This window comes from Larimichthys crocea, chromosome XXI, assembly GCF_000972845.2.
Source record: "Larimichthys crocea isolate SSNF chromosome XXI, L_crocea_2.0, whole genome shotgun sequence".
Classification (NCBI taxonomy): domain Eukaryota; kingdom Metazoa; phylum Chordata; class Actinopteri; family Sciaenidae; genus Larimichthys; species Larimichthys crocea.
This window is the reverse complement of record NC_040031.1, coordinates 17,441,747-17,461,366: the sequence shown is the minus strand read 5'-3', so window position 1 is coordinate 17,461,366 and position 19,620 is coordinate 17,441,747. Positions and strand designations below refer to the sequence as shown.

Below are 19,620 nucleotides of genomic sequence, written 5' to 3'. Positions count from 1 at the left end.
CATGAGAAAGTAAGATCCAGGTTGAAAATGCTTAAGTTACGCTTTGAGAAATGGAAGAGCTTTGAGTATACTGTTTGAAAAAATAGGTTGAAAGCATCCAGAATTTGTTGCTCTGTGTTCGCAAATGACATTGTGCTTTTTACCCATTGATGGGTCTATCAACAATATTCTGAAAAGGTATGTTTTATGTTATGCATTTATGGTAATATTACTGTGATCCACAGGTCATTTGATTCTCAATAAACAATTAACCAGAGACCAGTAACAACATCTCTAACCAGAGGTGAATAAAGTGTGGTCTGCTGGAGATTTGTCCAACATATTCTAATTTTTGATAACAATTAAACACGCGACATAAGCTTGTGAAAATGCAAGTTTGATCATTTCCATTCTCCAGCGTGTTTTACTCGCAAGCCAGGCATAAGTGCTGACAGGTAATTCTATATAAATGAATAACAGTCGAGGAATTACAGCGGCGCGATAAGCCCTCGTGTTTCACATATTAGCTTAATGGAAACACACCAGATAGCAGCGCTAGGCTACTTAGAGTCACTGAGGCTGACAGAAGCGCTGGAGACAACTGAGCAACCGTGGCAACGCTCAGCATCATGTTATCACTTCTGTGCTCAGGGTTTACACTGGCTGCGTTATCGAGATGAATCTCAGTTTTACTGCAGTAATGTGCCGTTAACACAGCGCTGTCCAATGTGTTGAAACAGTAATGTTTGTGATTCGTGTGCCAGAAAATGTGACAAATGAAAAAAATATATATATACTTTTGCCACTTCTTCCTTCTTCTTTGCCTTCTTCACAGCAGCTATACACTGTTACCATCAAATAGATTGTAACAGATGGGCTATGGTTCTTTCTCAACCACATAGAGACCTAAGCATGTTTTAAGCACTAAAATCACTGTGAACAAGAAGTAAAATATATTTCACATCAGCAAACGCACCGCTGTGCATCTAACGGGTTGTCAGCAGTTGCATAGTAACGGTATGGCCATGGTCGACACTTACTTCAAGCATCTGTTCAGTGCTACCAGCGAAAAAGGAAAATCCCAGCAAACAAACTAACTCCAGCTCAGTCGAAGTCTCACCTCAAGCTGACTGAATGTGAAAGCAGATAACTCATCGTGTAAAACACAGACACTGATGTGTCATTATTAGTACATGGTTTAAAAATTTAACCCCTTAACATACAGATGAAGCTCAAAGGTTGTTAGAATCATCTTATTCCACTCTGTCTCACGGTATCTCTCAGTGTAAACATGATGTTTACATGATTTATAACCACTTTTTCTTTTTTGGATTAAGTTTTTTAAGTGGCTTTTACATAAATATACATTTAAATATCCTACATGTGCTGTACGCTATATTTTTCTTCTTAAAAGTCTAGATTTTAGAGATTTTATAATAAAGTAATACACAACAGTGAGCTGCACAGTATATATTTGTAATGTCTGACCCACAGACAGCCACTGCTGGTTATTAAGGTGTTATAAACTTTATCACAGTATGTAATACTGAGTTGGATTTGCTCTTAGACATTTTATAAACTAAATGATTAATAAGTGAAAATCAAGGTGATTTCCAGGAGATTAATCAACAATGAAAACAATCAGGGTTGCAGCCCTACTTTTAAATCTTTAAATCTAAATAGGACACATTTTTAATCCTCTCTATTTGTAGAAAAGGTGAATGAGCTGTCTGGAAAAGTACCAGCTGAGGTGGCACAGTGTGACCCAGTATTGAGGTGACTGACTCATTTTCGCATACAGTGTGACTGGTTGGAGGGTGTGTAATGTACCTAGCATATGATCAATCATGCTCTTCTCAGAAGGTCTGGTGTGTGTGGGATGTTGAGGTTTTTGCTTTTTCTGTTTGGGATGGGGAAGGGCAAAAAAATGAAGCTGTGATGTCCCGTTGTGACACAAGCAAAGGCATTACTCTACCACTTCTGACATCGTTGCTCTCCAGCAGAGAGGGTTTGTGGGATGACTGCCCTCTGGCAGGGAGGTAATGCCAATGAACAATCTCTGGGGTGTGTGTGTGTGTGTGTGTGTGTGTGTGTGTGAGAGCTATGTGACTCACCACTGATCCTTTCATTAAACTGTTGCATACATCCTCATTTTGGCTCCGTCTATTACTCACTAGTCTGAACTACTACTGGTTCCCAGCATTTCCAGTCACGTCCACTACATCATCATAGTGTACGTGTGACTTGTCACATCATGCTCTCTTTCAGGTGCTTTTCGTTGCATGAGGCTGTTTTTTCCCCTTCAGTCCTCTCCTGATCTGTATTTATCTTGATACAGAGAAATGTTTGTAGTGGCTCTGCCTTGCCAAACTATTTATTGGATTAACAATTTGTCAAAGCGGAGCCAATGGCACAGCTCCAAAGCCAGTAGGACTGCTTGAAATTCAACAGACAGAGCGAGAGGAACAGCTCGGATGCTCCTCAGGTGGCCCTCCATGTCCGTGGCAGCAGCTCAACTTTCCTGTATTTTCTACCTAAGCTTCCCCCCTCCTCCCCTCACACACACACACACCCCTACTACAGTAATAACCATGTCCTCCTCTGTGCGACAGAGAGGGAATTTAATCAAGCCGTTTTTTTCTCCTCTCGTGGTAAGAAATTGGATTCGTCAGTCCAACAACGTCTGTATGATTTCTCCGAGCTCATGTCATAGAGTAAAATAAAGGGCAATACGACCTCATATACTGTGAGATGAAATAAACTTAACCGATGTTTCTATTCCAGTTATACTGTGATAGCTTTCCTTTTTAATATCTGCCGGTGTATCAGCTCACTACAGCTGTTAATCAGTAAGCAGGGCAGTTGTATGGCGCTATTAGATTGATAGTTATGTGATTGGAAAATCATTCATCTCCAACATGCCAACTTTTCATGAGCTAAGAGAACAGCCCTGTTTTCAGCTATACGATTTTGCATTTTTCAGATCCGTTTCCAAAATGATCCTTGATCCTTCATTAATGGTTTAAGTAAAAAAATATTCTCGTGTTGAGCTCCTCAAATGTGAGGATTGAATATATTTGAGATTTGCGCTGTTGATCAGACAAAATGAGGCTTTTTTAAAGCTATAGGAAGCGTGATCACCGTTTTTGGACCAAACGATTAAAACGAGAAAATTATTGGCATACAATATTTATAAATATGATTCAAAAGTTACACGCACATTTTAAACATATCGCCCAGCACTTCTGTACTTCAAAGGAAGTTCTAGCCCAAAGGACAGATTTACCACTTTCCATGTCATTTATCCACATTGCACATAAATGAAACATATTTATATACACGACCGCAGAACAGAAGGTAGTTTGTAATTGTTTTAGATCCCACAGCACATTAACATAATTTATTACTTAGGCAGTAACAGCTTAAAGTCAAACGCGATCATACCCAATGGGCATTTTCAAGACATTATAACAGTCCGCTGGCGTGGTGACGTCACCTCGTCTTTCATGTGATAATGACGAAGGTGAAAATGACAAAGTGGGACATTTACTTTCAGTTTCAGCTGTCTCTAATTACATACGTGCTGTAGCTACGTAGCCTATTTTTCAGCAAATGCAGAAGAATAAACCCTCAAGGGTAATGTACTGTGTGTTCGCTGAGTCTCAAAGACCAATTACCTTCACTGTAAACATAACCCCCTCCCCCGTGGGGATATCATAAACTGACCCTAAAACTATCACGTGGTTTCTCTTGACTGAAACCCTTCTCCACATTATATACTGATCCCAAAGGGCTGATTTAGATGTGCTCGTTAATCGAGATGACTACAACAAAAGGGAAATGTTATACTCCTAATGTACTGAAGGTAATGACCTAATGAGATGAATGGGTAAGACAAAAGGGAAGAGCAATACATGATGACTCAAACACAGGGAAAATCCTGAGGATGAATTAGTTATAAGGCCATCTACATGTGGGGCAGACGAGACATAAAATATTAAGTTAGCATCTGATGTAGTGCAAGAGTTAAGGTTAAACAACTCCGTGAAAAAATCACCTACTGTACATTTACAACCAACTCACTGTGGTCCTGTTCTGGAAGTACGCATCCCGTTAGGAGACAATGACGAAGAAGGAAAAGTGTTTGGGTAAGCATCTACGTAACGCACGGTAAATCATTGTTACATTTCTGTAGCAGTCAAAAATCTGCATGCAGATAACACCCACAGCATCATTCATCTCGACTACATGACTACCGTTGTACACGCCCAGTTTTTGTAGAGCAGACAAACCAAAGTGAGACGTATGTCACACGGAAGTGAAATCAATGATTATCTGATGCAAATGTCTTTTACGAAAAAAAAGTACAACAGAGCTGTGATATTTAAAAAACAAACAAGCTTTCTGTAATCACTAATAAAATATGCACAGGAGATGAGAAATCACTTGACACCAAAGGTAATTGTAGCTCTCCACGACACATGCTGAATTACCTCTGAGCCAGCACGGGGATCCGTCTCATCTTTACCATGGAAACCAACACCATACTACAGTATATGCACACACACAGTGAGGGTGAGGGAGCAATTGCCATGGCATCCAGCACTGTGGCGACTACAAGCTTTCAGCAACCAGACCAATTTACTCAGCAGTTAACTGGACACTCAGTCAAACCTTCTGTCTATCACTCTCTCTACTCCCCCTTTTCCCCCCTCTTCTTTTACAATAAATATCTTTTGTCATGAGACAGAATAATTACCTTTTATCAGCAGAGGACAAGGTCTTGCAGTGCTCAGTAGGAGCGGCTCTCGGTCGAGTGGTGACAGAGGAAAAAGAAGCTCTGCAGGGATCCCAAGAGATGCCCAGAGATGCAGCTGAACCGGCACCGCACGCACGCATCCACCACTATCGCCACCAGTGAGAGCAGCAGCAGCAGCAGCGGCGGCGGCGGCAGTAGCAAGTCGGAAGGGGAGGGGGAAGAAAAATATATAAATAAAAAAAAGCAGGAGAGGGGGTTGCTCTATCAGCAGCAGGAACATTACATCATAGGCTGCCTCTGTGGAAGGGTGGGTGAGGAGTGGACGGAGGAAGGGAGGTGCTCCTTGTAGCGGTACTCTCTGTCAATACTGAGCTCTTTTCAGCGCATGCACAAGCCCAAATTTATTATTTATGATCCGGTAACTGTAAAATACCCTCAGTGGGTTAAGAGCCAGACATATGAAATAATTAGATCATCTGTTCTTAATTGTGTACCATCACTGGGGTTTGTTGTCAGAATGGATCTAATATGATGAACACTATAATGTGCCTCATCCCTTTGGGGCAAAGGCTGTGTCTCTATGTGTGTGTGTGTGTGTGTGCAGCCCATACAATGTCTATTCTGTGTGATTCGATTGCGTGACCAGTGCTCGCCTACCAGCGCTCAAAAGGACGCTGATGTTCAACCTCTGAAAAAGGTCATTTGAGATTCCTTGCGGCTGTTGTGAGTGGATAGTGCAATTGTTAGGACTCAACATGCTCACAATGCTTATATTTAAAGTTGGCTGTCACAACAAATATGTCAAAAAGTGCTACGTCAATACGCCGGTGCATTGAGCACATCTGGTAGCCATAGTCCCACCATAATGGGACGGATGTAATGGTTGCATTTTCTCGTTGGTCAGCTGTAAACCACCTACACGCTGGTGCACCACAGACCACCGACACAGACAACAATACTCACAACAATGGTTAGTCACGACCACACGAGCTCAATGCTTCCCACCAAATACAAACACACGCACACCCACAAGTATACACTAGCTGTCAAAAGTAGACACATTACCAAGCCAGGCAAAACAGCAGAAAATAAAAATGTTTCCTCTGCCAGCTACAACCAGTTTTTGTGAGCACACTGCAAAGATCCTCTTTTTGATTTGGAGTTTCCCCACTATTACTTTCTGCTGTGATTTAAGAAAAAACTGAATTCTTCTGGTGTCATGGATATTTTCCAATTTTACAATGGCGTCTTTTTGTAATGAAAACCTACTTTCTTATTAATGGTTTGGTCGATGTATGAGAAAATGATTTCACAGCTTCCAAACCTCTTGTTTTGTCCAGAAAAGCCAAAAAATCTTTGGTATCACCCCAAACCAGAAACAGGCTTGCAGAATTCTGGGTATTTTACACTTGAATGTAGATCTACTATTCCTCAATCACATGCACATAGCACTCTGCTTACTGCAGGGCTATTGAGGCCACGCCCTCTACATGCACTGCACATTCCTCCATCACATACACACATGTTTTCTACAACCCTGGACCAGAGCACAAGACTATTGAAGCCACACAATTGAGCCTGAGGACTACATAGATGAAAATGTATTCATACAATAGATAGATAGCTGATAAGTTAGATGCTAAATGAGCTATAGCTGGCATCATTTCATTGACCATTTATCTTATCATGATGCTAGTTTACCCCCAATTACTACATTACCCCCAATTTCCAGTTAATTCCCATAAATTCCCATTTATTTCCATAATTCCCATTGGAAATTTTCCAATTTGGATTATTGCTGAAATTCCTCAGCTTGGAAAGTTTTTGGAAATTTACCAGAAATGGCCCACCCCTTTGCAACCCTACACAGAAGCCAGTGAATGTTTTGCATTGTTTTTTTTGCATTTGTTTTAAAAAAAACAAAACTCTCGCTTTGTGATTTTCTGTCCATCAACTATTTATATTATCGTTTCAGCTTCTATCAACACTGACTGTGTAATTCTACCTTCACACCTCTGTAGCATTCAGATTTTTAGCTCATTGTTTTGGCTTCACATTGTGAATTAAGTGTTAATTTTAAAGTGAGCCAATCTCATCAATCCTTTTAGATGGCCGTTTACAGTAGGAGCAATAATAAACCCACCACACACTTCCTGCTGAGCACCAAACATAAGAAAGACAAACGTACACACTCTGGCGGAAACAAGCTGAAAACCCAAATATTTTTATAATAAATGGAGGGTTCAGACTGGAGCCTAAATGTAATTACTATCTGCAATGTATAATATATTCAGTGGCACAGCAGTCGATAGATAAAGTAAACAGACTGTAATGCATTGTGTAAATGGTGTGCAGCTGTGTTCTCTCGTACAGTGTGACATCTGTCACCACCCAAACAATTTACACTATCTATCAGATAAATAGGTTACAAAACGTGTAGATCAAGATGTAGAGGTTCACGTCAAGCAAGCAATGTTGTCAAGTAAATGACACAGTAAAGCAGAAGAGTGCAGATCTCTGCAACTACTGCAGTGCCACTACGACCACCACACGCCAGGAGTCCAAACTTCTCCATTTGTTTAAAGAACATTCAAAGGAAACAGTAGGACAGATATAGAAATATACATTTTTGGAGAAAACACACAAAAGTTGAAAAATTGAAAACATTTACACTTGATGCTGCCTATTCATAGATCAGAGCCTGTGTGTCCAAAGTAAGTTGTGGTCATTCAAAAGGTTTATGTTTTTGGGATGGAGCCAATTACATCCACCACTACTAAATTTAATTCAATTAAGTAATCAGTGAATTTCATTAAACCACCAAATTTCATGCAAATCAGTTAAGAAATAAGCAAAGTACAGTCGAGTCTGGAGTGAAATCAGCATCTCTTATTGTATCGCTTATGAGCAGATCTTGACCTCTACAACACAGTCAACGCGCAAAGATATAGTGATAAGATAAGATAAGATAGATTTAATCGATCCCACACTGGGGAAATTCACTTGTTACAGTGGCGCACAGTATACAAGGTGGATAGTGTAGGTGCCAGCTCATAGTTTGTGATATTGGGTGCATGCCTTTATGAGTTTATTATTTTTCACATACGGGGACATGCGTCACATGGTGTGGGTGTTACGTCAGCAGTAGTAATATCAGCTGTTCTTCACCTGGCGGGTTTTTTTTGTGTTTGAATGAACTGAGAGGGTGAGGGAGAAGTCCTAATTTGCTGACCGCTTTGCTCAGCTTTGATTTGTTTTGCTTAATATTATCTAAAAGTCAACAAGATGCATGGACATATTGAACATCATGAAATCGCCCGTTGTTTGTGTTTGACTTGAAATAAATATAGCCTACAAATGCAATGCGTTTCTGGAGCTGTGATTTATCGACCACCAGCGCGTCCAACAGGTAAAAGTTTTTTTCCCCTTACTTAGCCTCTCTGCGACTATAGTTTTTTTGATTCAAATTTTTGGATCGATTGGATAGTCGCTCAACAGATAGTAAAATATATTAAATAAATAAATAAAGGAGGGTCTTCTGTGATAATATACTAGAGTTGCTGGTCATTCACCCTAACAGTCCACACACTGAGCTGGTTAGATACTTAAATAAGTATCTTTAACATATCCTTCTTTATTTGTACATCTTTAAGTGTTCTTTAAATACAACAAGACAAGATGCTGATGGTTTAGTGTGAGTTTGAAGGACAGTTGTCGTGGCATGTTTTGGCAGTCAAGCCCAGATGACGGTTACTAGTTTAGACTGCAGTGAAAATGACACAGCTCGCCCTGAATGGCAGCAATGACAGACAACAGAGACTTTTAATTTATGTCCTGATGGCCAGCTAAAGGATGAGGCTGGGCCTTTATAATGTCCATGGACACATCCGCTATGCACATCATAAAATCATAGAAAAATTGTTGAGTGACATATGAGGATTGTAAATACCGAAAAACAAATAATTAGGCCTGAATAAAACAAGTGTTGTTTAATACTATCACACACTCAGAACAGAGGAGCACCATTATGACGTGCAAATGTGGCCTTCGGAAAAACAGCAACAAAATAATCTCAGTCACAAAACGCCCGAAAAAAGAGGGAGAAAATAAAAGGAGCACTGTGTGCGCGGCAAAAGCCATTAATAAGTGTTGCAGTGAAAGCAGAAAAATCAATCCAACTGCTCTTTTGTCCGTCTCTCGTTTTAAAATGGAGCGTACAACATTCCTCAGATGCCAAATATTGTAGGTTGACTGGAATGCAGACTGTACTTGGACACGGCTGTTTGATTTCCAGTGTGTGTGACACTATTCAGCGGATGCCGCCTGAGGAAGGAGGGTACCCCAGAATGTAAACAACACTCCAGATGGACCTGACCTCTGCTAACACAAATTGGCTGAACCCCCTTATGACCGCAGGGGACAACAGCCCTGAAATGTTATTGCTGCAGTACACAGACTATCATTCTACTTTCCCAATGAAAAGCCTCTTTTCCCGAGGAGCTGCTGCGTCTCACTGCAAACAGATGCGAGGACTTTATTGCAAAAAGGAAGAAAAAAAATGACAATGACAGTATTGAGAGACAAGGGAGGAACTATGACATGAGACCATCGCGCTCTCGAAGAACACAAAAAGCCATTTCCGCGGTTTCAAATAAAAATTGTCGGGATGAATGTAAGCATTATAACACAATCAGATGTGAATGTTGGATAAACCAATTATGAGTATCAGATGAAAAAAAACAACAGGGATGTGGTAACGCTTTGATTGATGTTCCCATTACAGCATCTTCATTGTGTCTGACAAGAGCCCCATTAGACGCTCCTTGGAATATATTTAGGATATATTTAGAATTTATTCAAACAATTTGAGCTTCGACTCAAGCATCCACTAGCCGAAACTTCACTTAATGCTACTACTATTCATAGCACTACTACTAAAATGTATAGGTAATAACAAAGAAATAGAAAATAAATTGACATTTTATTGCCGTAAATTTAAAAAAGTCCTAAAGCAATGTTTTTGTTTACTACTTATAAATATTAAAATGTATATAACCTGGCAGTGCGTGTTCTCAGCCACACTCCATTTTCATAATCCAATTTCAGAAAACGTCCCCTGAAGGCTTAGGTGTCAATGAATTATTCAAATTTTTGCGACATAGGATGAGTTGGTCAACTGTGATACATGGTGTTGATTGATCACACTTAGCGGCAGCATCCTCGCCCCCCCCCTTATCCGAGTCCCTAGAGACTACTTGTGAAATTAAAAGGTCAAAGGTGATTGGCTGTCTCCCTCTGTAGCCACTGAGCAGCCGCAGGAATAATCAACCATCATGACATACGCTTTCATAGTATCACTGTGTCACACGCAGTCGAGGATGTAGGAGTGACATTACCATTAGTGTAGCAATATCAGACCTCACACAGCTATTACTCATGCGGGAAAACACAATGGCATTAATGATGAGACGGTTAATATGATGCAGAAACATACGGCACGAGTAGTATTAATAAATTCTCTCATGTAACGTTTTATATCCCATCTTTTACTACATCCATGTGCACATCACTACACGCTCCAGCTTACGACAATTGTCTTGAAAGTTTTACAAAGACATATCAAGAGGAGCGTTGATTCATAGAGGGATCAGCAGCACTAGAAAAACCTCCTACATTATAGGGGGTCAACTGATTTAACATTGCTTAACGGAACTTTATTTCTGACCTCTAACTTATTTATAAAAGCGTAGTCTGTGCATATGCTGCCGTCAGTAAAAAAAAGATAAAGAGCAGCAGTTGCGTCTTATTACTCTGTCTTGGAATAGTGATCTTAATCCTCCAGCATATAGCGCTTACAGCTGAAAGATAACAGAGCCCCACCCGTGGCACCCTTCTCCAGGGTCTCAGGGGGCTCTACTACAGCTGCTGTGATAAAGCTCCGGCAATGTGGGACATTCATAAAATCCCATCATGCCGCTCTTTGGTATTTGACCATGTGTTTGAGTGAGGTTAACTAAAAAGAGCGATCTATAAAACCTGATTATCTGTGTCTCCTTTATACCCGACAATAGAGTTAATCATGGATGTCACTGTTGTTCTCATTTCCAAACATGCTTTTGTATTATTTCTGAGGATGCGGCGCTAAAGGAAAGGAATGGCACACGCTCACTTGTATATGGCTCCTTGGGGCGATGATAATTTATGGGTGGAAAACGAATGTGTTGAAAAAACACCCACATCAAGGTGTGGAAAGATTTTTTTCTCTCTCAAAAGTGATGACAGTTAAAGGTGAAGTATTTCCTCCTCCATGTAAATTAATTTCCACTATAAATAGCTCAACGGAACGGAAAATAGCTATGACGCTGTTCTGGGAACTCCTGATACTCGTCAAATGCTAGTGTTTACTGCTGATCCACGAGGCCACAGGTAACTGCTTTGGGCTCTTCTGTTACAGCGCTGCCTAACCAGTCACCTTGTTTACTGACTCTCGCTGCAGTATCATGTTCTGCGTTACCGTGGCAACACAGCGATTATGTTCGCCTCTCCATTCACGTCCCACTCTCGTCCCCCCAAGAAACACTCTTCTTGTCACCACAGCGAGTTGACAAAGCAGGCGTATTACAATACGCATTGTTGGACTGATCTAAAGAAAGCTCAGAGCCCCTTGGGCAAGGTGAAACGGGCTACATCAGTCAGATCGCCGTGTCTATGGATTTGAAAGAGATATTTAAAATGATTTTTTTTGAATGGAGCACAACTTCCTTTAACAACTGTATACTATTATATTATACAGGAATGTATACACAGAGTACATTACAAAATTTTACTTTTTTTGTACCACTTGATTACAAATAGGTGCAAAACCAGTCAAGTCAGTCCTTACGACCCTTGCAACGCTGGCTGACAGGAGGAAAAGCTCTTCCAATGTAACGTTTAAGTTTCAGTTTAAATCATTTAAATTGGGTGAATTTAATGCAGATGGATTGGATGAACCAAGCGGCAACTTGCAGCAGTGCCCAAAAATGCAGTTCTTCCAACGACCACTTGAGGCTGGCCACAGAACGAGTCAATCTCTACATGTATTAAAATATCCAGCTTCACAGCAGAAATAAACATGTTTACAGCCTGGTACAAAAAAAAACAGATTTGGTCTCTGTAACTAACCTCCCTGTTCATGACAACTTAGTCATTCAGCCCGCCTCAGGTCCCACGATAATCCACGTCTTTGTGGATTTTTAGATCAGCCAGGAGGCGGAAGAAGAAGGACTACCAAGACTAACACGTGGGCAGTAAGAGCCACATATTTTTAACTTCAAAACATCTCTTCAGAAATCGCTGAGTGACGTAACAGATGTTGACGTAACAGATGTTACCGAGACGTGAGTGACGTCCCTTCTTTCTACTGTGAGTGGGATGAACATGTCAGGAAAAGAAAATGTGATCGCTACTAATTTCAGATGTTTTAATTAAACCAGAAACTGCTGGAATGTCTATAATGTGGTGTGAATCTAGTAATCTTAGTAATAGGTTTTTTATCATTACTTATATTATTTATTGCTAAAAACATATATCATACATATACCAATAGTATTAAGCTGTTCCTTGGGCTGCTTTCACACGATTTTCAATTTTTGACCAAACTTGATCTGTCCCTTGCTACTAGTTTGGACAAAAATGTGCATATGATCTCCAGGTTAAATATTTCCCAAGATTAAATAGTCCCACTAAATAGAGCCTCCCCTCTCACGCACTTCTCAGTGATACCTCCTTCACAAACTACACGTTTTTCTGTTTTTTGGTTTTTTTTTTTGCTGTCTGTTTAAGGTTAGTCATTTGAGCGATGGTAATTTGAGGGCTCTACTTTAAAAGCAGGTATGTAAGCAGCACAGTGAACCGTAAGCACATTGCAAGCCTGTTTATTTTCTACAAGCGCCTGCCTGCCTCACTTCTAATGACAGGGTGCAAGTCCAATAAAAAAAAGCAAATCAGCCATCTCAATTTGAAGTTGAAGATCACAGTCTTGCCGCACGTCTGATTGACACCCGGCAAGACTGTATCTTTGAAAGGTCACAGTAGAGTCGTCGTAATCTATGCGTACTATGACGCTGAAATGTGACACACTGTGTATCTTAAAATGCAAAAGCTGTGCTCTGTTACAGACATCTAGAGGAAGTAGTCTGATATACAGAGCGACACTTCCTAGTGCACCTCTAAAGCAGCTGATCAACTGAGGACATAATTACAATTTTTCACGGTTGGTGAAAGTTACATGTGATTAACTCTGGCAATAAGAGCTGTAGCATCACATTTCATGCACAGGTTCATGCATTTTGCATTTTAAATAGAGTAGGGTGTTGAGGGGAACGTGTGAATTTATAAATTTCATTCAGATTACTCAAATTTTTTTTATAGCTTATTTCCACATAAGAACAGTACAGACTCTCACAGTAGTTCACAAACATAAGATAATGGTCAGCAACTGTGCAGTCCAACATCTATTTATAATTAAACCCCTGTGATCTATTTTAATAAAATGAGTCGAGGCTTCAGGAGGTACAGCCTGCTGTAATAACACAGTATATAAGCAGCAGAGAGCTGTAGGACTATGCAGAGGGCTTTAATAAGCTTTAGAGTGGCTTCATCCTCAGAACCCTGAGTCATTTCATGAAATATTTAGGATAGGATGCATACCAACAGTGGCGCAGGCACAAGCACATACTTCAGTAACATTAGGGAGTTGCATAGTAGGGGAGAAACGAGTGTGTGTGTGTTGCACATTACTAGATTCTGCAAAGTTGTGTGTTTTTGCACATTCTGATAAGGTAAAATAAAATCTCTATCAACTGAAAATGTCGCAGAATGATAAGCATAATATAGAATAACACAGTTAACAGGATGTATAAAAAACAACAAGTAAAAAGGTTTAGGAAGGAATAATCACAATATGGATTGATGATGCTATTTGTATGTGTGCGTGCGCGTCGAACTATTTAAAATAATTGGATAAATGTTCTTATTGTGCAAAATATTCCATGTTGATTGCTGTTTTATCCACATAGACCAACACCTTTTATAAAAACCTGTTAAAAATAATGAAATGAGCACCAACACCTTTTATAAAAACCTGTTAAAAATAATGAAATGAGCAGAAGAAGGACAAATTAAATGGAAAGAAATCACATAAAAAGTTCCAAAACAGATGTCTATTTAAAGAGCAGCACCTTCATTTCAAGTTAATGAACAAAGAACAAACTAAGAATAACACAATGTGAGATTTTTCTCAGTCTTAGCACTGCTGAGAATCCTATGCCTTGTTGCATGAATGCCACGTGACGTCGAGTTTGTGGGAGTATGAGACCAACAACCCATAATGCACAGCTCGACATTTTATTGTCCTTGTTTATATTGTTTATATATATCAATTGCCATTGATATATTTGGAAATTTTAGAATAAAAGTTTCAAGTTTCAGATTTATTTGTCACGTAGAAGTTAACACAGGGTCAACAATACTATGAAATGTGTTGGACAAGAGGAACCGCTCAGCTCAGCATAAGAGCACTACACAGTGTAACAGCACTACACATAAGAATAAAAGAACAAAACAATGCTATAACATTTTATGTAAAAAGTTACAAAAGGTTAAAGTAACTGGTGTTTTATGAGCCTGGTATTAGAGAATGACAGATGAGTGTGTAAAAGCAAACATTCACCACATCAACACTCTCTCCACTCTGGCCCACACAAAATAGTATTAACATATTATTTGACAATGACAAAATGCTGAATATATCTGATAATATTTGCTTTATTTTGTCAATTCAAACTTGTCTACTCTTCTGAATTTGATATTAATTCACCATCACCCATTTGTGTACAGTTTCCTCCATACTGGAGACAGATATGATTCTGATGCATCAAGAGAATATCGTTTTCCAACATTTACTGTAACTATTACAAGCTCCTGTTACTACATGACAAGGACAGAAGTGCAGGAGCGAAAATAGCTCCACATAGTACATGACAGTCATTCTAGTGGGTGACATATTTAAAAACTATGTCCTATTCCTGTATCTCATTCATTCATGAGCTGAAAGCTGACATAAAATCAAGCTCGATGTCTGGATTTTACACATATCCTTTTGTCCACCTTCACAGATAATAAACTTTCGTGAAGTTTGACACTGTTTACTTTTTGGAGGGCACATAAAAAACCAACAGTTTACTAAGGTGATTTATGCAGCGTGTGCAAACTTTTGTCCCATGCCAGGCCTAATAATACGCTGACCATAGCATGCATGGGCACCGTCGATACAGCAGCAGTTGAGGCCTCGGTTTCTGTGCCTCACCCAGAAATCCTCTCAGGTCACTCCTCTCTGCAGGCCTCTAAACTTAGCTCAGCCCAGAAACAGACCAGATCAGAGGATGTCTGCCTGCTGCTGGGTCGCGTGGCAATCCCTCAAAGGGTGCAAAGATATGTGACAAGTGCTCATGTTCTCAGGCAACACCGTGGACATCACAGAACTACGACAACAGATTAAACCCTATAAGTATGAGCAGTAGTAAAGACCTCCTGACAATAGGAAACAAGCAGAAAATACTCAGGGGTCAGGGGTAAAGAGTTACATAATCAAACACAGTTTAACCGTAACACGGTTGCCAAGGCACAGCAATCTCTAAGACCGAATTCAGATCAGTCAGTGAAGGTGAAACTCTTTATTTCTCTACAACGTTGCGTAACTTGGTCATGGTTAAATGGTGCCTCTTTTATGTGGAGTATAGCAATGATGCTGAAATAAAACTCAGAAAGACTAAGTGACATGTGATATGCATTGTTTTTGGAAATATTACTCATGATGATACAGTCATTACAAGTGTATGATTGAACTTCTTCCCATGGTCTAATGTTAAAACAGCAAACATAAATCAGAACAAATCGCTATATTAATTCGCAATACGTAGAATAAGAACAGCATTTCATATCAAAAGCTTAGGCTTATCATACCAGCTCTAATCCAACCCTGTATTATCACAGAGTATATCACTACTTTTCAAGGAACAAAACATTTCAACCCATTGTTGTCTGCATTTACACTGCGGTCTAAAGACCTGCAAGGATGAAACAAATTAGTTGGCTGACAAGAAAAAAAGTGACAGCTGTTTCTGACGACACAGCAACAAAGAATCGTCTCCGTCTTCAGTCTGTACTTTGAAGCCCCGACCCCCAAAAGTTCCTGTACTTTTTGAAAGCACTACCATCTTATGCGATGAGACCTTTATGGGAGTAAAATGGGAGAATTTAGACCCTTGTCCCTCTGTCGGAAAAACACAGTTTATGTCAACAAATAATGATCTTAGCTTAGAATAATATAATATATGTTACAATATGGAAATCTCTGCGGAACAACCATCAACACAAACTCGGATGACACAGGTCAAAGTCAAACTTAACCTTAACCATTCTTATTTTGTCCCATTAGGAGTTACACATACTGAACTCTCAGGTTAGCTTGGATACCTGGTAAATACTAGGGATGTGATGGCTATACATTTTCCAGCAGATAAACAGGCTTATGCATGTACACATGACCAGCTACAGGGAATTTTATTGGCTGATGTATGTTGAACAGAATTGATGACTGTGGCAGAGCGGATAGGTTTTTGGCACATGATACGGGGTGGACAGACATTGGGCACTGACAAACAATGTACTCGAATATCAGTGGTGTTTACCCAGTGACCAGCATCACTCTGTGTAATCCGTAAAGACCACACTCGAAGTCAATGCACTCTCTATTTTTTAATCACAAGGATGGAGGTGAACGAGTATTTGGAAGGGAAAATGCTTGAATAGTTGAGTGTGTTTCAAAGTGACGTCTTTGCATTGTAATGTGTAAATCTGTTTACAGGGATCACCGCTAAAGACAGCAGAGAGACGGCCTCTGTGATGACAATGTGTGCCTGATTTCCAAAGTCTTAGTTTAAGAATATCCATCAGCTGAACACTGCGTGATCTTGCCAAGGGCATCAACACTGCCATGGCTACCAGCAGTGTGTATGCTCACATCTAAGACAGTCAAGGAGCCCTAGATTATATCTTCAGACAGTGAACATGAATCATGCAATTAATTATAGTGACTTACTCAGTAGGACTAAGACACACCTGATCACGGATAAAAACAAAGACAATGTCAGATCTGTTCAGCTATGCTAACATAGTTATAGTCAATTAAGTGTGACAACAAACAGACTGTAGCTTTTCCTTGCTGTTTTTAACAGAGATGCACTCACGCTCGCAGACAAAACATTTGCAACAAACGGGGTCGCTCACAGAAGTGGAACAGGGTTGAAAGGTTACAGAAAGGAGAAGCAACTTCATCAGCATCCTGTACAGTCACACAGCTACATTATCATTAACAACCTTTCCCCTTCAAGAAAACAAATCAATGAGCGCTGAAAGTTTAATTTTCTTTTCATATCAATCTGGCATAAGTGCAAGGAAATATACAAAAATTCACGATACAGTACCTATTTACCTATAAAACCTATAAAATACTGAAAGGCTTATGCTCCAGTATGTATAGCCTAAGTATAATCATTTTATTAACTTGTATAGCACTCATAAATACTTTATAGGCCACAAATGAACACAACAGCTACCATTATTTAGTTGTTCCATGTGACAAATTCAGCTTAGATATGATGAGATATTAATGAGCAAAACTGGAGTAAATTCAAACTTGTTGTAATTATTTTCTTTTTCCATAAATTACATCATCTAAATGTCATCTGTTTATATGTAAAGCAGCTCATCAGATCTCTAGATCAACTGATCATCCACACTAGGGGGTGCAACTAATGATTATTCATTCATTATCTATTAATCTTTTTTCAATAAGTCATTTGGTTTTATACACTGGCAGAAAAAAAAAGATCTTACAACTGGGACCATTAAATATTTGACAAATATTACTTTTCATTATCAAAATAATTATTTTTTTCTGTTGATTGACTAATTATTTCAGCTCTGCACACAGCACATGAAGATGCTCAGTTTTTGTTTTGTTTCTGCAGTAATAATAATAATGTCACATTCACACCGGCTGGAAAGCTCGGGTGCAAGCATGCAAAAATATAACAGTGACATACTAAGCTAGAAATAGCCCGGGCACTTTGGAGTTTGACAGATGAATGCTACAGTATTTGACACAGACAGTGGAAGCTCTGAGCTGGTGCATGCTGTGATCTTGCCTGGTCAGTCTAGTTTCTGACCATCTGTTCTGTTGAAGGCCCTTGTGATATTAGCACCTCCTGTGTATATTACCTCTGCTGTTTACTAAAATCACTCTATGATGCATCCTTTGAACAGATATATTTTGACAACACAGGACTCAACCTGCAAGGATTACTTCTGACGACTGTCAGGAGGAGCCTGCAGAGATGATTTCAGAGGGCTCCTTTTTATAATTTTAGCACCACAAACACAACTCACACAGTCCTGAATGTCCAATGTTGTTGCTGCAGTATAGCACAATTACAGATCCATGCAAGTTGAGATGTGTCAGGTTTTTCAAGTCCATCAATTCTAGTATGAATCAAATGATTAAATGTCCTGTTGCAATAATGAATAAAATCATCTGTACTTGGAACTGTGTATAATACTGAGAGCAATGGAAAACTGGCTGTGTACACATACTTGGCCGATAAAACTGATTCTGATCCAACAAAAGCTATAATGATCAGGCAACGTGGTGAATGAGGGCTCAGACTTGAAACTGCTCAACAAGTTAAAACAAGTGAACCTCAGCTAGCTGCTCTTGAGAGTATTTCTAAATAGTTATTCACTGAACTTAATCTTATTATGTAGTTTCTCTTATATGAATGAGAGCAGCTGCAAGTGTGCAATAAGCCTTAGAGATACTGCGTGCATACTGGTTATGTTATGTCAGTACTCTAGTATCAAACAAGCGGCAAACCTCCATGGCTGTGAAGTGAAGCCAATGTATGTTGTTCAGAAACCTACAGTTGACGTCATAGATACACCGTGCATTCTTTATATCAGTGTTATCAGATCAGAAATGGGGACGCTGCACTGCCTTCTTCAAAACTTACACCGAATCTGTTCAATGTGTTTTCTCGTTTTGGGTACAACTTGACAAGTGATGATGAGTGATGAGAAGAGAGTAAAGTTTGAGCTACTGGCAAAACCACATCAGTGAACTGGCTTCCACTATGCTGTGCATTAAGTGTACAACAAAGGCCATGCGTGGATCCAGCTGCATGATCCGATAGGGGTTAAAATGACAATTCAGTTGCCTTCAGAGAAAAGGCTTCACTTTGGGTATGAGATAAAGAACAGGTGTCTAAACATCTTTTTTCCGGTGTGAAACTGTAATTATAATAATCTTGTGATAAAAATCAAAGTAGCTCTAAGTAAGCCCTCTAACCTGTTTCACACTCTTAAAATTATCCATGACATGGCTAAAATAAGCTACAACATTTGCACACAGCACAGAAGAGGCCTAATATAATGCTTTAAAAAGTCTACAAGATGAGAACATGAAATTGAATTGAATTGAATTGAATTACTTCTCACTAAATTATAAAATCACTGGGTTAACCTGCAATCCCCAAAAAGGTCCAAGTAGAAGAGCAACAAGCAGCTCTATATTATCTCAATGACGCAGGTTAAACCCAGCCAATGTGGAAAATTCACTGAACATCCATGTGGCTTCGCTTTAATTTACTTTTATAGGTATTTAAAATTGATTTAATGAATTAATTTGCCAACCTAAGTCATCTAAAATTAGTAAAAAAAAGAGAAACTAATGTACAGAAAACTGAAACTTTATCAGCACTGATGTCATTCTATGCAACTAGATT

At 39.4% G+C, this 19,620-nt stretch overlaps 1 protein-coding gene across 4 annotated transcripts in view; it reads right to left on the bottom strand.

Moving 5' to 3' along the window:
* sema4ba (sema domain, immunoglobulin domain (Ig), transmembrane domain (TM) and short cytoplasmic domain, (semaphorin) 4Ba) overlaps nt 1-19,620 on the bottom strand; it is a 70,729-nt gene that overhangs the window by 43,122 nt on the left and 7,987 nt on the right. The window contains exon 1 of one of the 4 annotated variants that reach the window (XM_019255845.2): nt 4,739-4,881. The exons of the other annotated variants lie outside the window; for them this stretch is intronic. The gene's annotated coding sequence lies outside the window, so the exon portion shown is untranslated. Of the gene's footprint in view, nt 1-4,738; nt 4,882-19,620 lie in introns of those variants that run through there. 4 annotated transcript variants of the gene reach the window in all.